The 15,802-nt window shown below is 41.4% G+C and overlaps 1 protein-coding gene and 1 long non-coding RNA gene across 39 annotated transcripts in view; one reads left to right on the top strand and one right to left on the bottom strand.

The window, feature by feature from the left end:
• Positions 1-4,435: 4,435 nt before the first annotated feature.
• LOC110360814 (uncharacterized) lies at positions 4,436-15,084 on the bottom strand. The gene is made up of 4 exons (XR_010468988.1): positions 14,932-15,084; positions 10,007-10,076; positions 7,336-7,435; positions 4,436-6,752 (listed from the first exon to the last, which is right to left on the bottom strand). It is a non-coding gene; the product is annotated as an uncharacterized LOC110360814 (long non-coding RNA).
• The window catches only part of MPDZ (multiple PDZ domain crumbs cell polarity complex component), a 102,629-nt gene continuing 100,994 nt past the window's right edge, over positions 14,168-15,802 (top strand). For 21 of the 38 annotated variants that reach the window (XM_065046122.1, XM_065046114.1, XM_065046107.1 and 18 more), the window contains exon 1: positions 14,170-14,260. The gene's annotated coding sequence lies outside the window, so the exon portion shown is untranslated. Of the gene's footprint in view, positions 14,261-15,802 lie in introns of all 38 variants that reach the window. The other 17 variants (XM_065046131.1, XM_065046126.1, XM_065046124.1 and 14 more) reach the window with 3 other exon arrangements.

Here is a 15,802-nt window from a genome sequence, read left to right as displayed (position 1 = left end):
ATAACTTTTGCTATATTTTAGATGTTTCTTCCTCAAAACCTGAGGAACAAAGAGGTATGGTAAGGTATCACCTTCTAAATAATGTCTCATTGCTAGATTTCAAGTCACATTTCACAATTTCAATTTTTGTTAATTTCTCTGATTGCAGAGCAACATTTTTATCTTGACTATAGGAGGGAAACAAAATGTGTACTGTGCCTATTCAGGAACGGAGAGAAAAGACCAAGAAAAGAGATCCTCTGAGACTTAATAAGAAATTTGTACGCTTTGGCTTTCAAAGGACCTTTGAAATGGTCTGTGGAATAGACCATTTGATAATGAAAATTGCAGGGTACGCATAGCAGCTGTTGCTTGATTTCCGTCTATGTTCATAATTAAATCTGCTTAATTAACAAGATGCACAAAACTCTAACATAACACATTATAGGACTGTGCTAAGTTGAAAAGAGCAACCCTTGAAATTATTCCTTTCTGTTTTACCTGCAGTCAGACAGGAACTACAGTTTTACATACTTCTTAAATATTATTATACTTTTTATCTCATGTTTTCAATTCTACCAAAATAGTATGAAAGTATGAAGTTTAAGATGGAGAAGCAGTAAACATAATAACTGATTAAATGCTTAATCTGGGAGGTGAAAATACTGACAGATGTCTTGATTACCAGTAGCTTTGGACATAAGGATATTTTGTACATGTGAAGATCCCATATTCTTTGTAAATCAAACATCATAATTACATTAGATAAATACTTTGATGCTTCAGTCATTATAATTGTAGCTTGCTGAGAGAAACTGCTGACCAATAACCATGTTTAATTCTTTGCCTTTACTGATGTGTAGTTTTCTAGAACTACAACAAATCACAAGCAATCTGGCCTAATCTGACCATCTTGACCTGACATGTTGTCAGTGTGGCACTACAGCAAGGCATTAGGAATATAAGCTAATTTATAATACATGGTTGTTATTTTTAAAATGTTTAAAATATTATTTGAAAAGGCATTTAAAAGACTAACTTATTGTTACTATAGTGACCATATGAAAAGCAGTGTATTAGTTAAAAAAAATCTCTTTTACAGTGTTTGTTTATGAGAATTACATTATTTATATTTCTCAATATGCAGTAATCCTTGCATATCACAGAATCATAGAATGGTTGAGGTTAGAAGGGACCTCTGGCGATCATCTACTCCAAACCACCTGTTAAAGCAGGTTCACCTAAAGAAGATTGCACAGGGATGTGTCCAGGTGGGTTTTGAATGTCTCCAGGGAAGGAGACTCTGCAACGTCTCTGGGCAGCCTGTTCCAGTGCTCTGTCACCCCCAAAATGAAGAAGTTTCTCATCGTATTCAGATGTATTCAGTCTGTGCCCATTGCCCCTCATCCTATGGTTGGGCACCACTGAAAAGAATCTGGTCCCATCCTCTTGACAGCCACCTTTGAGATATTTATAAGCATTGATATAAGCATTGATACCCTTCCAGCCTTCTCTTTTCCAGGCTGAACAGACCCAGCTCCATCAGTCTTTCCTCTTTAGAAAGATACTTCAGACCCCTAATCATCTTTGTAGTCCCCTGCTGGACTCCCTCCAGTAATTCCTTGTGCTTCTCAACGTGGGGAGCCCAGAACTGGACATAGTACTCCAGATGGGGCCCCACCAGGGCAGAGCAGAGGAGAAAGAGAACCTCCCTTGGCCTGCTGGTCAGGCTTTTCTTAATGCACCCCAGGTACCATCAGCTTTCTTGGCAACAGGGGCACATTGTTGACTCATGGTCAACCTGTTGTTGACCAGAACTCCTAAGTCCTTCTCTACAATGCTGCTTTCTAGCAGGTCAGCCCTAACCTGTACTGGTGCCTGGGGTTGTTCCTCCCCAGGTGCAGGACCCTGCATTTTCCCTTGTTGAACGTCATCAGGTTCTTCTCTGCCCAGTCCTCCAGACTGTGCAGGTCTCACTGAATGGCAGCACAGCCTTCCAGTGTGTCAGCCCTTCCACCCAGTTTGGTATCATCAGCAAACTTGCTGAGTGTGCACTCAGTCTCTTCATCCAGGTCATTGATGAACAGGTTGAACAAGACCAGACTGCGTACTGGCCCCTGGGGAACCCCACTAACTACAGGCCTCCCACCAGACTCTGCACCATTGATCACAACTCTCTGAGCTTTGCCATCCAGCCGGATCTCCATCCATCCTGCCATTCAAAAATGTCTATGGCTGTGGTAACCTAAATAAATAATAATAAATAATAAAACATAAATATTTGAAAATGAAAATTTAGTACTCTTAAACAGGCTTAAAGCTTACCTTTTATTTTCCAACTGTGAGAATATTGCAACAGAGCATGCTCTTTGTAAGAGAAGACAAAGGTGAGGATTCTGGTTAAGTTGTTACAGATGCTCTTAGCAACTTTTGATATATTTAGATATCACACTTAAATGCCTTTATGACTAAACTTTCCATCATATGCCTTATATATTGTAAAATTTTGACACCAATGGTCAAATCCACCATGTACTTTATGACAGCAGACTTGACACCCCCGTTTGACATACTTCAGTACTTAAAGTGAGGCTTACAAGAAGATGGAGAGACGTTTTTAACCAGAGCTCATAGTGACAGGACAGGGGGAAACAGCTTTAAACTGGAGGAGGCTAAGTTTAGATTGGACAAAAGGAATAAACTATTCACAGTGAGGATGGTGAGATGCTGGAACAGGCTGCCCAGAGTAGTTGCGGATGACCTGTCCCTGGAAATGTCAGGGTTGGATGGAGCTTTGAGCAACCTGATCTAGTGAAAGACATCCCTGCCTGTGGCAGGGGAGTTGAACGAGATGATGTTCAAAGGTCCCTTCTACACCAAACCATTCCACAATTATGTGATTTTACACGGTGGCTTCTTTTCGCAGATTATTGGTATAATCTGTTTTAACCAAACACACTCTCTAGTTAGCTACTGCACTTCTACAGTAAGGCATGCAGGCACTATCTGACTGTTTCTAATGAAGAGTATGAGAAAATTATGATCATAAATGTAATAAATATTTTCTCTCTGTCCTATTGTTTTTCATGTCTTCACATTTAAGTCCTGAATAGATTTTCTTCCATATTTTTTTCTAAGCTTTTATTGATCCCATGTAAACTCCTGTCCTGTGGATAGGAGCTCCACACCCTGCTCAAAAAATTATACCCTCCTACTTTAATTAGTAACTTTAATTTGAGGTCTCCTAGTACTTGCAGTGGAAGAGAAAATTAACTTTTTTCCCATTTTCCCTCTTTGTCTCATTTTCTGCTCTACAGTTTCCCTCAATCAGTGTTGGTTTCCTGTAAATCAAGGCTGTAGTAGCTATTACAGCATCTGTTGGGGAGAAGTGTTTGATGTTGGTATCAGTCAACAAATTTGTGTATTTTCAGCTTCAATCATTTTCACTGAAAACATTGTCTGTATTTTATTGTATTGTAAAACGGTGATGGTATGTTAGTCATCTGCATGCCCTGTGGATTGTTCATTACTTGTAGTGTATATCTGATAATCAAATATACCTACGTGATGCAACCATGTGGGTACCAGGAGCAGCATGATTATACTGGCAGTGTCCACCTGGGCTAAAATGCTCTGTTGCCCAGAACTCATTAGCCAAGTCAAGGTACCGCATTAATGTGCATTTACTGTTTTTGGTACCTAAGCCATCTCACAACACAACTAGGTTGCCTACATCTGCACAGCAGTGCAGCATTCCACATAGGCACATCTGAAGTGTTAGGTAGCAACAAGAAGTCAGGACTGGTTCCAGCGGCAGTTTGAACCACCTTGGGGACCAGTTCTGCAGAGAAACTACCAGAGAACTGACACTTCTGGTGCTTTATGAGCTTGTAATTTGTTCAGCAAGTTGCAGCAACAGATATTTGATTACACTATATGCCTCTCATCTGACACTTGGTAAATGTAGTCCTTAAATTTCTCTCGGTTTCTCTCGGGTGCTCAACTGATTTATTCACAATTTGGAAGATAAATTAAGATACCCCTTTTTGAGCCATCTGCCAAATTAATTTGAAGTACAAATCTCTTTTGTTAATACTCTCCAAGCTTCTATGCTAAAAGTCTATTGGATTTATTATTTCACTCATTGGAGAAACACTTATTAAGTTTTAACAGATGTTCAAATTCCTAAATTTCTAGAGTTTGCAATTCTCCCCTGATCTTAACAAGTGTCTTCAGTACCTCTGGGTTACAAGGCATTTATATTCTCACACAAAATTTGATTTCTCAAATCTCCCACAAAGTTTGAAAAATCACTTAACCCCTGACACACTTGTAAGGAAAATACCCTTGTAAATATTTCATGACTGTCACTGATGTACTTGGTACACACTCCCCTATCAGATTGTTGATGTTTATGGCTTAATGAAAGCTTGAGGCAGCTGTAAGTCAGAAGGTAAAACTGGTATAGATATTTTTATCAAGAATTTTTATATAATTGGGTATAAACAAACTGTTCCTGAAGAAAACTGCAGACGTAAAGTAAGTCTTATTACACTAATTGACTGTACAAAGTATTTTTGAGCATTTCCTTTACAATTCATACAAAAAGATTCAAATAAAGATGGTCCCAAAGTTCAGAGCCTTAAATGAAGTAAGAGACCTGTCTGGATGTTTTCTTGAAACAAAAAGTAGAAGGTAACAAATCTGGACTTGGATCCAAAGGAAATGCAATTGTCCAGCATGGTATGCACTTGCAAATATTTTAGATGCCTACTCCTTGATATGCTTTCAGGGACTTCATGGAAGTACGGAGCTACAGACAAAGAGCATTTGTTGTCTTACTATGTGATGGTGGGCCAAAAACTGACTTAGCAAGGAAGAACATAGACAGAGCTATTTAAATCTTTCTCCCTCCTGGGACTGAGGCACTTCCTATAATGTAAGGTTTATGGATCATCAATTTCTCTGGATACTTGATACCTGAATCAAGACCTTGCTCCTTTTCATGAAAAGCAGAGATGTTCACATATAAACAGAATAGTTCAGTAAACAGACTCTCCAGCTGTAGTGTAGCAGACCCTGATTCAATTTGTATTTCTCTTTTTGTTTGGACTGCAGTCTCTTCTGACCAGGAACACTGCTGGAGTGAGCTAGGTTAAAGACTTCTGGTTTCAAATGTCATTAACGCCATATATGAGGACTGTAAGATGGAACAGTCTTTGTGTCAAATGCAGGGGCTGTGTACAATCAGCATACCATTAGCTAGGATTGTCAAGGTTAATTTTGAAAGAAATGTGGGTATAAATCCCTTTGAAGAGCAATCTCAGTTCATTTGTCTGAATGCCAAACTCTTCCTTAAAATTGGTGGAGTAGGATGCCCTTTAGTTGTTGTGGTATCTGGGCAGAAAGATACCTTCTAGCAGACAAGTCTGAGTACAGTTCTCCAAAGCAGATGGAAAAATATTTGGTTTATTAATTGTAGGTGAGCTTACCTGAGGGTAGACCAGAAGTACATCAGGAAACAAAGATGGAGTCATCTAGGTAAATTCAACGTCACAAATGTAATGTTAATGGATCTCCAGGTGTGAAGACCCAGTCAGCAGCAGACGTGGAGGTGGCTGAGTTGGATGCAACAAAGCTGGCAGTCTTCTCTAGGTACTTACACAGATCTGGAGAAAGGCTTTTTGATCCCTCCAGCTTGAGTAAATTTGCTGAGAACTTTTTCTCCATAACTTTTCTGTGGATAGTTTAAATACATAGGTCCAACAACTGTTTCACTACAGAGAAATGGACAGTGGCATTATGAGAAAAAGCATCTGCAGAAGATGTCTACAGTGAGGGTGACCTTGCAGACACAGATGTCTGAAGGGACCAGCAATGTTCCTGCAGTGAAGTCCACGTGAGTTGTCCTGCATTAGGTCTCAGAAAAGGAGAACAATCACAGTAACCTGAAAGGAGGAAAAAGAAAGGCTGCTTGTAGCCACATGAGCGAGATGATGGACTCTGTGATGTATGGTAGGGCATTGTATGCAAACTAGTGATACAACTTTGTGTACAGCCAGTTCCAGCTAGTTTTTGCAAAGAGCAGTCCTAAGGACTACCTGGGTTGTCCTCCTGCTGCTGGCTTCCCTCCTGTCTCTCCTGTTGAGTTTTTCTTATTGAAAAACACTGAAGGGAGAGGGGGAGGTGTAGAAACATCTCTCCTGCTGTTTGCAGCAGCAGCTTTCTGCTGCTAGAGTAGCATTTTACAAACCAGATGTGCATTTGGGAAGTTCAAGAACTTTCTGTGTATGTTAAGACAATACAGGTTTATGAGATGAAATCGGTTGAATGTTTTTGTGCCCTTTATGTTCCCATGTTTGTGTAGTTGCCTGGGCATTTAGAAATCTGTTTTTCAAAACTCAAGAGAGAGGGATTTTTGTTTAGCTGCGTTTTGTTTATTTTCTGAAACTGCATTATTATTCTTCATTCCTCCTGCATACAAATTAGATTCAGAGTTCAAATATTATTAACTGCAGCTTTAAAATTCATCACTTCACAGTTGTTAAATCCGTTTCTTCTTGGTTTGTCCCCTTGGTAACAAAAATTAAAAGGCAACCACATAACGAAAGAGAAAAAAAGGCAGCTCATCTGAGCCTGTCTTTGCATAACACATTTTGAGATTCTGGCTGGTTGTAGACTTGATGTTGCCTCAAGCCAGAAAACTGGAGGAAGTTTACGTGTGCCTGGAGATCTTGTCCTATGTACCACACACCGTATGAATCCTTAAAAGACTGGAAAAAAAAAAAAAAAAAGGAGACTTAGCCAATTGCAGTGGCAACACCATCTAGCTGGAAAATGAAACATTTCTGCATACAAGTTATGAGTACAGATGGGCAACCATTTTATTGCTGAAAGTGAAGGCTTCAGCTTACTACAGTTGCATGTTTTTACATGGAATATTCATTCTTATTTTTACTGATGATGGAAGTTTCTGGCACTTACTGAACAGCTAAGGGCACATTTTCACATTTCATATCCGATTATTCAAGAGCTCCTCATAGCAATGCCACTGTGAGAAGGAAACCTTATAGATAAGAGAAGCAGCTGACCTTACCTGAAGTGCATTTTAACGGAAAAAAAAATGGATTTACTGAATCAGCTTCCTGCTCTAATACAGCTCTTTTCATGTTGGTGAGAGTAGAGTTGAACTAAATTTATATTTGTTTCATTTGCTAAAGTGATTTTGACTCAGTACTAAATTCATATTTAAGAATGAAGTAAAATGGACCTTTCAGTTGTCAGACATATGTATAAGTGGGTTTATTACAGAAACACCAACATTTTTAAGCCTTTTAGTCAGTTCAAACCCCCTACCTTGCTGTGTTTTTTTCAGTTTTCCTTAGTCCTTTCTTGACGGCATGTAGGAATAGTGAACTCCTTTGCAGCAGTCCAGTATGAGCAGAAGAAGGTAAGCCTGGCACCAATCAAAACAAATTGTAAGGACTTTTACATCAGTTAACCTGCCTGAGACCTTAAAAACTTGGTGAGTTACAGACATGCTCATTCACATCTGGGCCAACAGTCTGTAGCACAAAGCACCAGAAGTTTCTTCCTTTCATCCAGCTCACTGAATAGGAGATGTTCTCAATATGGGAAGGGTTCCTCCCACTCTTCCTGTTTTTACAGGTGCTGATCTTGCTAAACAAAATAGCATTGGTATAGGATGACAAGGATAATGGCTAATAAAGCCTTTTTCCTAGATAGCGTCTTTAAGAGATTAGAGCTATTTCCTTCAGAGACGACACCTGTCAAGCTCAAATGACTGGGTTAATGTGAATGAGTAATAAGAAATTTGCAGATTCCTAGGCAGAGGGATATGTACTCAGCATGTTTGGATTTTAGACTCAAAATCTCCATACCAACACCAACACCAACACCAAAAGCAACACTGTGTTGGCAATTCCTAGTCTGTAATAATAAAATATTAAACTCAACTACGTATTAATGGTATTAACTGCAGTTAATAACACTAGTAATACTAATAGTTTTAGTCCTAAACCAAAGTGCATAAACACAGTGAAAGAAGGACACAGATGTACATTTGTGTCTTTTCTGTACATGTAACTTAAAATGAGAGAGATGATGCAAAGCCATATGGAAACAGCCCCTTTGGAAAAGCATCTGTGGAAGGTCATGGAGAAGGGTTGTTTGCAAGGTCCCCCTGTACACCAATGACTTGGCAAAGTGATCTGTAACTCTTCATTGCCCTCTCAAACAGACTACAGTGTTGATGGTGATCCTCATCTGGGACTGGGAGATATAATTTTGATGGTCCAGTAGGCAGGGAACTGTTAACCCAAAATTGACAACATCATGACTGCTTCTGGCAATAAAAGGCTCAAGACTGCAAATGCAGAGCTGTATCTTTCCTCAGGTTTTAACCCCAAAAACTATTGAAAGAAAAACACCTTTTCAATTTCACAGTTTGGATCAGAAGCAAAGAATTGAAGGCAACGTACTCTGAAAGCTAATCTGCATCATATGCCGTATAGGGCAGGATCTCAGACGCACTGATTAGCTAAATCGTGCATACAGAGGAAAACACAAGCTATTTGGACAGTGATAAACTGCAGAGCCATATGACAAATCGACCTGCACATACTGCTCTGCTTTACTTTAGTTCCACCAATTCATCTTCAAGAGAATTTATTCTGAAAATATATCAACCTGCCGGAGAAATATATCCTTTTCTTCTTATAAACATTGTTTGCTCCCATGTAATGTACTGTAGTTTGTGTAGCTGTAAAACTGGATAATTACACAGAATTTTTTCAGATAAATTTATACCACTGCTCTTGATATCCCAACACTTAGGGAAGAGGTGTTATCATTTTCAGTCCATAACATTAATTAACATGATCAGCTGCATACAAACTCCTGAACTGTTCAGGTCAGTTCCTCCCATTCTGAGTTTTTTAAAATGCAATGAAATCTCATGTAGGACCCACCAATTTTTCTAACACAAAATTTATTAACACAAAATTAATTCCTTTTCATATACTAGAACAACTGTTGCATTGACAAGTACCCCATATCACATGTTGCTCTGGACTGTGTCCCTTGAGGCACTTCTGGAAGAAGTCTTTCAAATTAGATTTTCTAAGAGTGGGGTCTGTCAAGTATGTGGCCACCTTCAGCACAACACGAGATTTGGAAAAAAAAACAAGACACAAAAAAACCCCAAAAAAGCCCCACGTCATTTATCTAACAAAACCAGACTCTCCTTGTAGGTATTATACGTCTGAAAAATCTACGATAAGGTTAATAGGCTTTGTCACTCATTTGGCTGCACTTCTTTGCTATGGGCAAAGCCTGTGGTTTTAAACAATCCTGTTTGTGTGTAAATAAATGCCCTTTTAATTTGCCATAATTTCAAGTATTTTGTTTTGTAGTTATAACTAATTAACATACCTTTTATGATTTTTTTTTACTCTGTCTTACCTTACGGGGCATACTTTCTCTTCTACGCACATGTGTAACCTCCAATAGCAATAATAACAGTTATGAAGTATGTCCCCAGGGGAGACAATTTCCCTAAAAACCTTTAAAATGTAAATCTATGCACTATTCTTGCCAACATGTATGCTCCAGTAAGTTAAACTAGTATTCTATACTTGCCAGCATAATAATCAAGAAATTGAATAAATTTCAAGAACCAAAGTTAAGAGAAAGTTCTCAATTTTAACTCTGCATAACAACATGCATGGCATTACCTCCAACTGCATAGCAACTTCTTGCCATCTGACTTTTGAAGCATAACTTTTATGTTGAATTGATGGAGGAGAAGAGTGCTATATTTGACTGTATGCTTCTGCTAGTATGACTTCTGGAAAACGTAGCACAAAAAAGTATTGTAATCTAAAGAGCTCTATGAAAAATAAGAAAGATGGTGATCCAGCCTTGTTTGGATAGATAAGAATAGAATGCATAACAGCATACTTAATTTATCTAGATTAGCAGTTATAGCAATTAGAAACATAGTTACCTTTGATCTCAGATTGGTTTTCTACAGTTCAATTCCACTTAATGCAATGGATTACTCTTGGTTTGCACACCTGGAAATAAAATTGATCTACAATAATTATTACTATTTCCTAACAAGGAAGATTTTTATTAGTTGCATTTAACTTAAAACTTGAGTAAATGCTCTGGTGAAAAGTGTAATATTGTGTCTATGTATGCACAAATACACATGAATGTGCATTAACAAAATGATACTGTAATATTGAAGAACAGGGTTATAAAAGCAGAAACATCTTCAATTTTTAATTGAAGTAGTACTTATGAAAGGGTTTATTGGACTCTTTATGTTTTACTGTAAGTTCAGAGACAGGATTTTTAAAGTATAAATACAAAATAAATATTCCTAAGTCCTTCCTCTTGGAATTCTTCTAGGTTCCTAAAAAATATATTCTACCCATTCTGTGGTGGAGCACACAATATCAATACCCATACCAAGATACAATACCCCAAGTGATGGAACTAAACAATTACTGTTGTGAATGTGGGTGTTTTTGTTAGGAAATACATTGACTGGTGACATAAATGTTGTCAACTGTGTTTCATAGGCAATATCCTTCTCACAACCATATCCTGGGCTGCATCAAAAGAAGCATGATCAGCAGGTCTGAGGGAGGTGATTCTTCTCCCATATTCTGCTCCTGTGAGACCCCACCTGGAGTACTGTGCCCAGCTCTGGGGCCCTCAAGAGCCATAAGAGGGACACAGACTTGTTGGAGTGTTTACGGAAGAGAGCCATGTAGATGATCAGAGGGCTGGAGCACCTCTCCTGAGAAGACAGGTTGAGAGAGTTGGAGTTGCTCAGCCTGGAGAAGGCTCTGAGGAGGCCTTATAGCAGCCTTCTAATACCTAAAGGGGACCTAAGAAGAAAGCTGGAGATAGACTTTTTATGAGGGTATGTAGACATAGGACATGGGATAATGAATTTAAACTGAAAGCGGGCAGATTTACTTTAGATACAAGGAAGAAATTCTTCACCAGGAGGGTGGGAGGCACTGGCACAGGCTGGCCAGAGAAGCTGTGGGTGTCCCATCCCTGGAGGTGTTCAAGGCCAGGTTGGATGGGACTTCGAGCAACTTGGTCTAGTGGAAGGTGTCCCTACCTATGGTAGGGGCGGTGGAATTAGATAATCTTTAAGTTTGCTTCCAACCCAAACCATTGTATTATTCTATGAATGATTTAATGGACACACAGCCATGTTTTGGTGCCTTTGTTATTTTTCTAAAGACTTTTTCATGAGTTTACTTCTCCTTCATGTTTTCTAATAAATCTAAGGAGTACATCGTCAATACTAATTGCTGCTATTTTACCAGCAGTAAGGCAGACATCTCATCTGACATCTCATCCAATATTGAAGTGTCTACCATGAGTATATTATAAACTGGCCTGAGAAATGAAATATTACTGGAGATTAATACTGGATAACACAAAATGTAAATACAGCAATTATTTTTGTAGCTTGTAAACACTTTTAGACTTGAACTACAAAGTAGATTGTCCTTCTTCACATTTTAAAGACAGCATCTCTCAAAATTACACAATGTAAATGGCCACACTACTTACACTAACATAACCATGCCATAATTGAAATGTTATGTGTCACTGTACATCACTGTACATCACCTAGCCCACCCTGGAATCATTAATACTTTGAGACCTTCTTTTTCTGGGAATGGGCTGGAGAGTCAACATGGTTTCCTCATTTTGGAATCAGTGAAATGACTGTCTTTTTGTCCTACTTTATAACACTTCTGGCAAATGAGTAAATATTAATTGCTAGTTATCTTTCCAAACCTGTTAGCAAGTATATCCACAAGACCACTAGTGTACTCCAACTCCTAATAGTTTGCTTTGCTGGAACAGTGTCTGCATGACTCTTCTTCAGAGTCATCAGCTACAGTACACCAGAGCTCATTATGTTATTGTGATGCAAATTCAAATTACAGACAAGCTGTATGTTTACTGAGACGGCTAAGTTTGTGAGTACAGTTATGTTAGCACAATTATACTCATGAAAATATTTTTAATACATGGAAAACCTAACGTAGCATGATGTTTTAAACTCCAGTAGGTATAATCTACTTAGTATATACTTCAAGGGACTTGACAAAATCTGAACATAAATTAAAATGAAATTCTACTTGAGAACAGCCATTTGCATGTTAAAAAATTATCAGAAAGGTATATCCCATACAAACACAAATTGCACTGGGAAGAGCTATTACACAGCTGATGTTACACACCAGGAAGCAAGTATGATTGCACTTAATATTGACCTGGTTTTACCTCCAAATAAACTTACTAGAGTCACTGTATTTTATTTCAGTGTGATGCTATGGTTAAAGCCTGAACAACAGAAAAAATTACAATAGCTGTCTAATTTTGGACTTATATACTGTCGCTTATTTATGGAACAATCATACCTGCAAACACATTGTACCTTATTTTTAAGATTTCATTCTGGATTCAATAAAGGCTTATGTAACACAGGAAGCTCGTGGGACAGCTTTCTGGTGGAAAGCTGGAGGGCACATTCAATGTCCTAGCTCTAGCATACAGAGACCCTGTATTTGATTTAAAAAAAACCACACTCTGGATCAAACAAACTAACCTGTGAATAAAATATTAAAATTTATTTTTTTCTTAGTTAAGAAGTGGAAGAATGACTGTTAAACTGGTGTAATTACATTCACATTTTGATATATAGCAGATTAAAAGGTAGTTAACCATTTGGAATTCTTTGATCTGTCAGCAGTAATAAGCAAGAGAACTATTGTTTGAAGGGTTAACTTTTTTCCAGACGTTAATCTTGCAAATTAAAAACAAAAAATCCATGCAATGTACAAAGAGCCGTGTTTCCTAAAGTTTATATCGTAAATGTTCTCCTCGTGAAAGTGTTTGTACAAGAACTGCATTTATTAATCCTCTCAAACAAACAGGACATCATTCCATTCTACCTCCAAAACAATAACTTTCTGTGTATTGTTTGTGGGGAAAATAGAAACATCTCAAACAACTACCACTTCAATATGATGTCGCTTACAGTTAAAATCCATTTGGAGAAAGAACCAAACCAAATCGGAAGGCAAGCAGATGAAAAGCACACCAGCCCTCCGCAGAGGCAGGGCCGCCATCCCCAGCAGAACAGCCGGATGCCTTCCCCTGTGCAAGGCGCTACCTCCACGGAGCTGCATCTGCGACAAAGAATTATCTCCTGGCAAGAAGGGGAGACTGTGATCCTGATAACGTTGGCTAGGTGAAGCAAAGTTAACAAACAACAAAGTACTTCCACTTTTTGCAGAACTTTTTTTTTTTTTTCTGGTGGCCATTGCAAACACTCCTGTATTATTGTGCTTTATTCTTACAACGTATCTGCATACGTGGAAAGTGCACAGACAACATCGTCTTAAGACACCGAAGAGCTGTTTCTTAGGCAAAATCATCCTTTCATTAGCCCTATGACCTTATTTAATACTTTATCTAACTTTATCATGGGTTGTTTGCTATGCGCGGTTTTGGGGTTTTTATTATTATTTTTTTTTATTTCCAAACACTTCTCATTTTCCTCCGTTCCAGCCCAGTCTCATCTTGTTGAACCAGTAGGGGTAAAGCCGGTGGACATCGGTTCAGCAAGAAGGAGCAGACCCTGCGGGCACCCAGTCCCGGCCGGAGGAGGAAGGCACCCCCTGAAAGAGGCGGGTGGGGGTGAGCCGCCGCCGACTTCATTTCACGAAGCCGGGCAGGGAACACCACGGCAGCCCAGCTTCTCGGTGTCATCCCCGGCAAGGCGTACGCTCCGCCGCTCGGCCCCGTCTGCCGCCTCGCCTGGAGCCGCGGCGAGAGAAACTCTGCAGGAAGGGCTAAGACGGGACACGCCAAGGACGCAGCGGGCCGGGGAGCCCCGAGCGTGGCACCCCGACTACCCTGAAACTCCCGCCCCCGTTGTCGGGATGCGCCCGCAGTTCCGCTCTGCGCTGCCGGCGGCCGCCCGAGTCCTGGGGGATCACCGCTCCCGAACACCCACCGCCGGGGAAGCCGCGCGGGGCCGGGGCCGGGGCCGGGCCTGGCCGGGGGGGCGGCGGGGCAGGATTAGGTTTCAGGCCGCCGGGGCGTGCCTGAGCGCGCTTCCCCCGCGGCGCGGCTCGGCGCCGTTACTTGGGGGCGGGAAGGGCGAAGGCGGGGAGCGGGGCCGGGCTGCCAGGCCCGCTGAGCCGCTGGGGTAAGCGCAGCGCTGGGCCGGGCGGCGGGCTGCGGGGCGAGCCCGCCTGTGTCGTCCTGCGGGGATGCGGGCAGGGGCCAGCAGTGTTGCTGGAGTTTTGAGTGGCCTTTTAAAATGTGTTTATCTCGCGAAGTTTAATTTATCATTGTTCTGTTGGTCAGCCGGATTTCGCGGGGGCTGGGGACGCGGTTGGAGAAGGAGAGAGGCCGTCGAGCTGCGGGGGGCCTGAGCCTTTTTCTCCCGCGCCCCGGGCAGAGCGGTTCGCGGGCGGCGGGGAGCGGCGCCGGGGCTGGGTTGGGCTGCTGCTCCGGCCCGGGGCGGGCAGGCGGGCGGCGGCCTGGGGCGGCCTGGCGGGCAGTCGTCGCGTAAACAAAAGCTGAGCTTCCCCCGCTGCTGCGGGCAGCGCTGCGCACCCGGCCCCCCTCCTCTTCTCCCCTCCCTGTTTTAACCCCAGGGGGAGTGTGTGCTGCGGGGAGGGCTCCTCATCTGCAGCCGCCACAGACCTGCGGGCGGCCGCGGCCCGGGGAGGCTGCTGCGCGCAGCGGCCCTCGCCCATCCCCTGCGGCCGGGGGCCTTGGGACTCGCTCGGAGCGCAGAGGCCCGAGCGAAGCCCGCGGCTTCCCCCACGGCGGGTGTGCCGGCTCCTGGTGGAGCGGCGGCCGTGCCGGTACCTGTTGCCGCGCTTTTGCCGGCGCTTCTGGCTCGTCCACACCCTGCTGTAGCTCTCGAGCATCGCCACGGGTTTGCGTTTAAACGCGAGCGTTTTGTCAGAGTGGAGGCGGAGGGGCGACGCACAAGCCTCAGTTGTGCCCTGTGATGGGTCTGGTTGTGCGAAAGAAAGGGCCTTGTTTTTGGGACGGTTTGTTTCTCATGTGGTGTCCCCCCTTGCTGCCGGTACCTGTCTGAATTACTGGAAAGCGCAATAGGGATAAAGAAAATACAAGGGAAGAACTCACAAAGCCAGCCATTTGAACTCTGTTTACCACGTTTAACAGATTCGATTTGCCATTTGACAGGGCAGTGTTGTATTCTCCTGTCACTTCTATCAACATTGCCTCATCTCTGCATATTTTTGCTTCTTAACACATGCAGAAGATTTTGTCAGTATAAGCTATTGAACAGGAAACGTCATTACAGACTATGGTGCCAGAAAGGGTAGCAGAAGTCTCTTGGAGGAGCACAGCAGTGATTTACTGTAATCCAGTTGAAGGGTCTGAATGTTGCCATTGTGGAAGTCAATTGTGTAAAGCCTTGTGGTTTCTGTATCAGCTCTGCATTTTCCAAGATAACAGCAACTCGCTGTGATCGAGGATTCTAAACTGGAAAAGGGGAAAGTGTTGAAATATTTTTGGAAATGTTATTTGATGTGGAAATGAAAAAAAAAAAAACAAACATTAGAAGAATGTAGAATGAAAATATCTAAGGACATATCCACCTTTACTATCAAGATTTTTTATGACAGAGGACTTCACCTTATTTTTTTTAATTTTCAAAATTGTTATCCATTTTTAGTATACATATTTTTTTGTCTCTCTATTTTGT

The sequence above is a fragment of the Columba livia genome, chromosome Z (genome assembly GCF_036013475.1).
Source record: "Columba livia isolate bColLiv1 breed racing homer chromosome Z, bColLiv1.pat.W.v2, whole genome shotgun sequence".
In the NCBI taxonomy this organism is placed as follows: domain Eukaryota; kingdom Metazoa; phylum Chordata; class Aves; order Columbiformes; family Columbidae; genus Columba; species Columba livia.
This window is presented reverse-complemented; position numbering and strand designations above follow the sequence as displayed.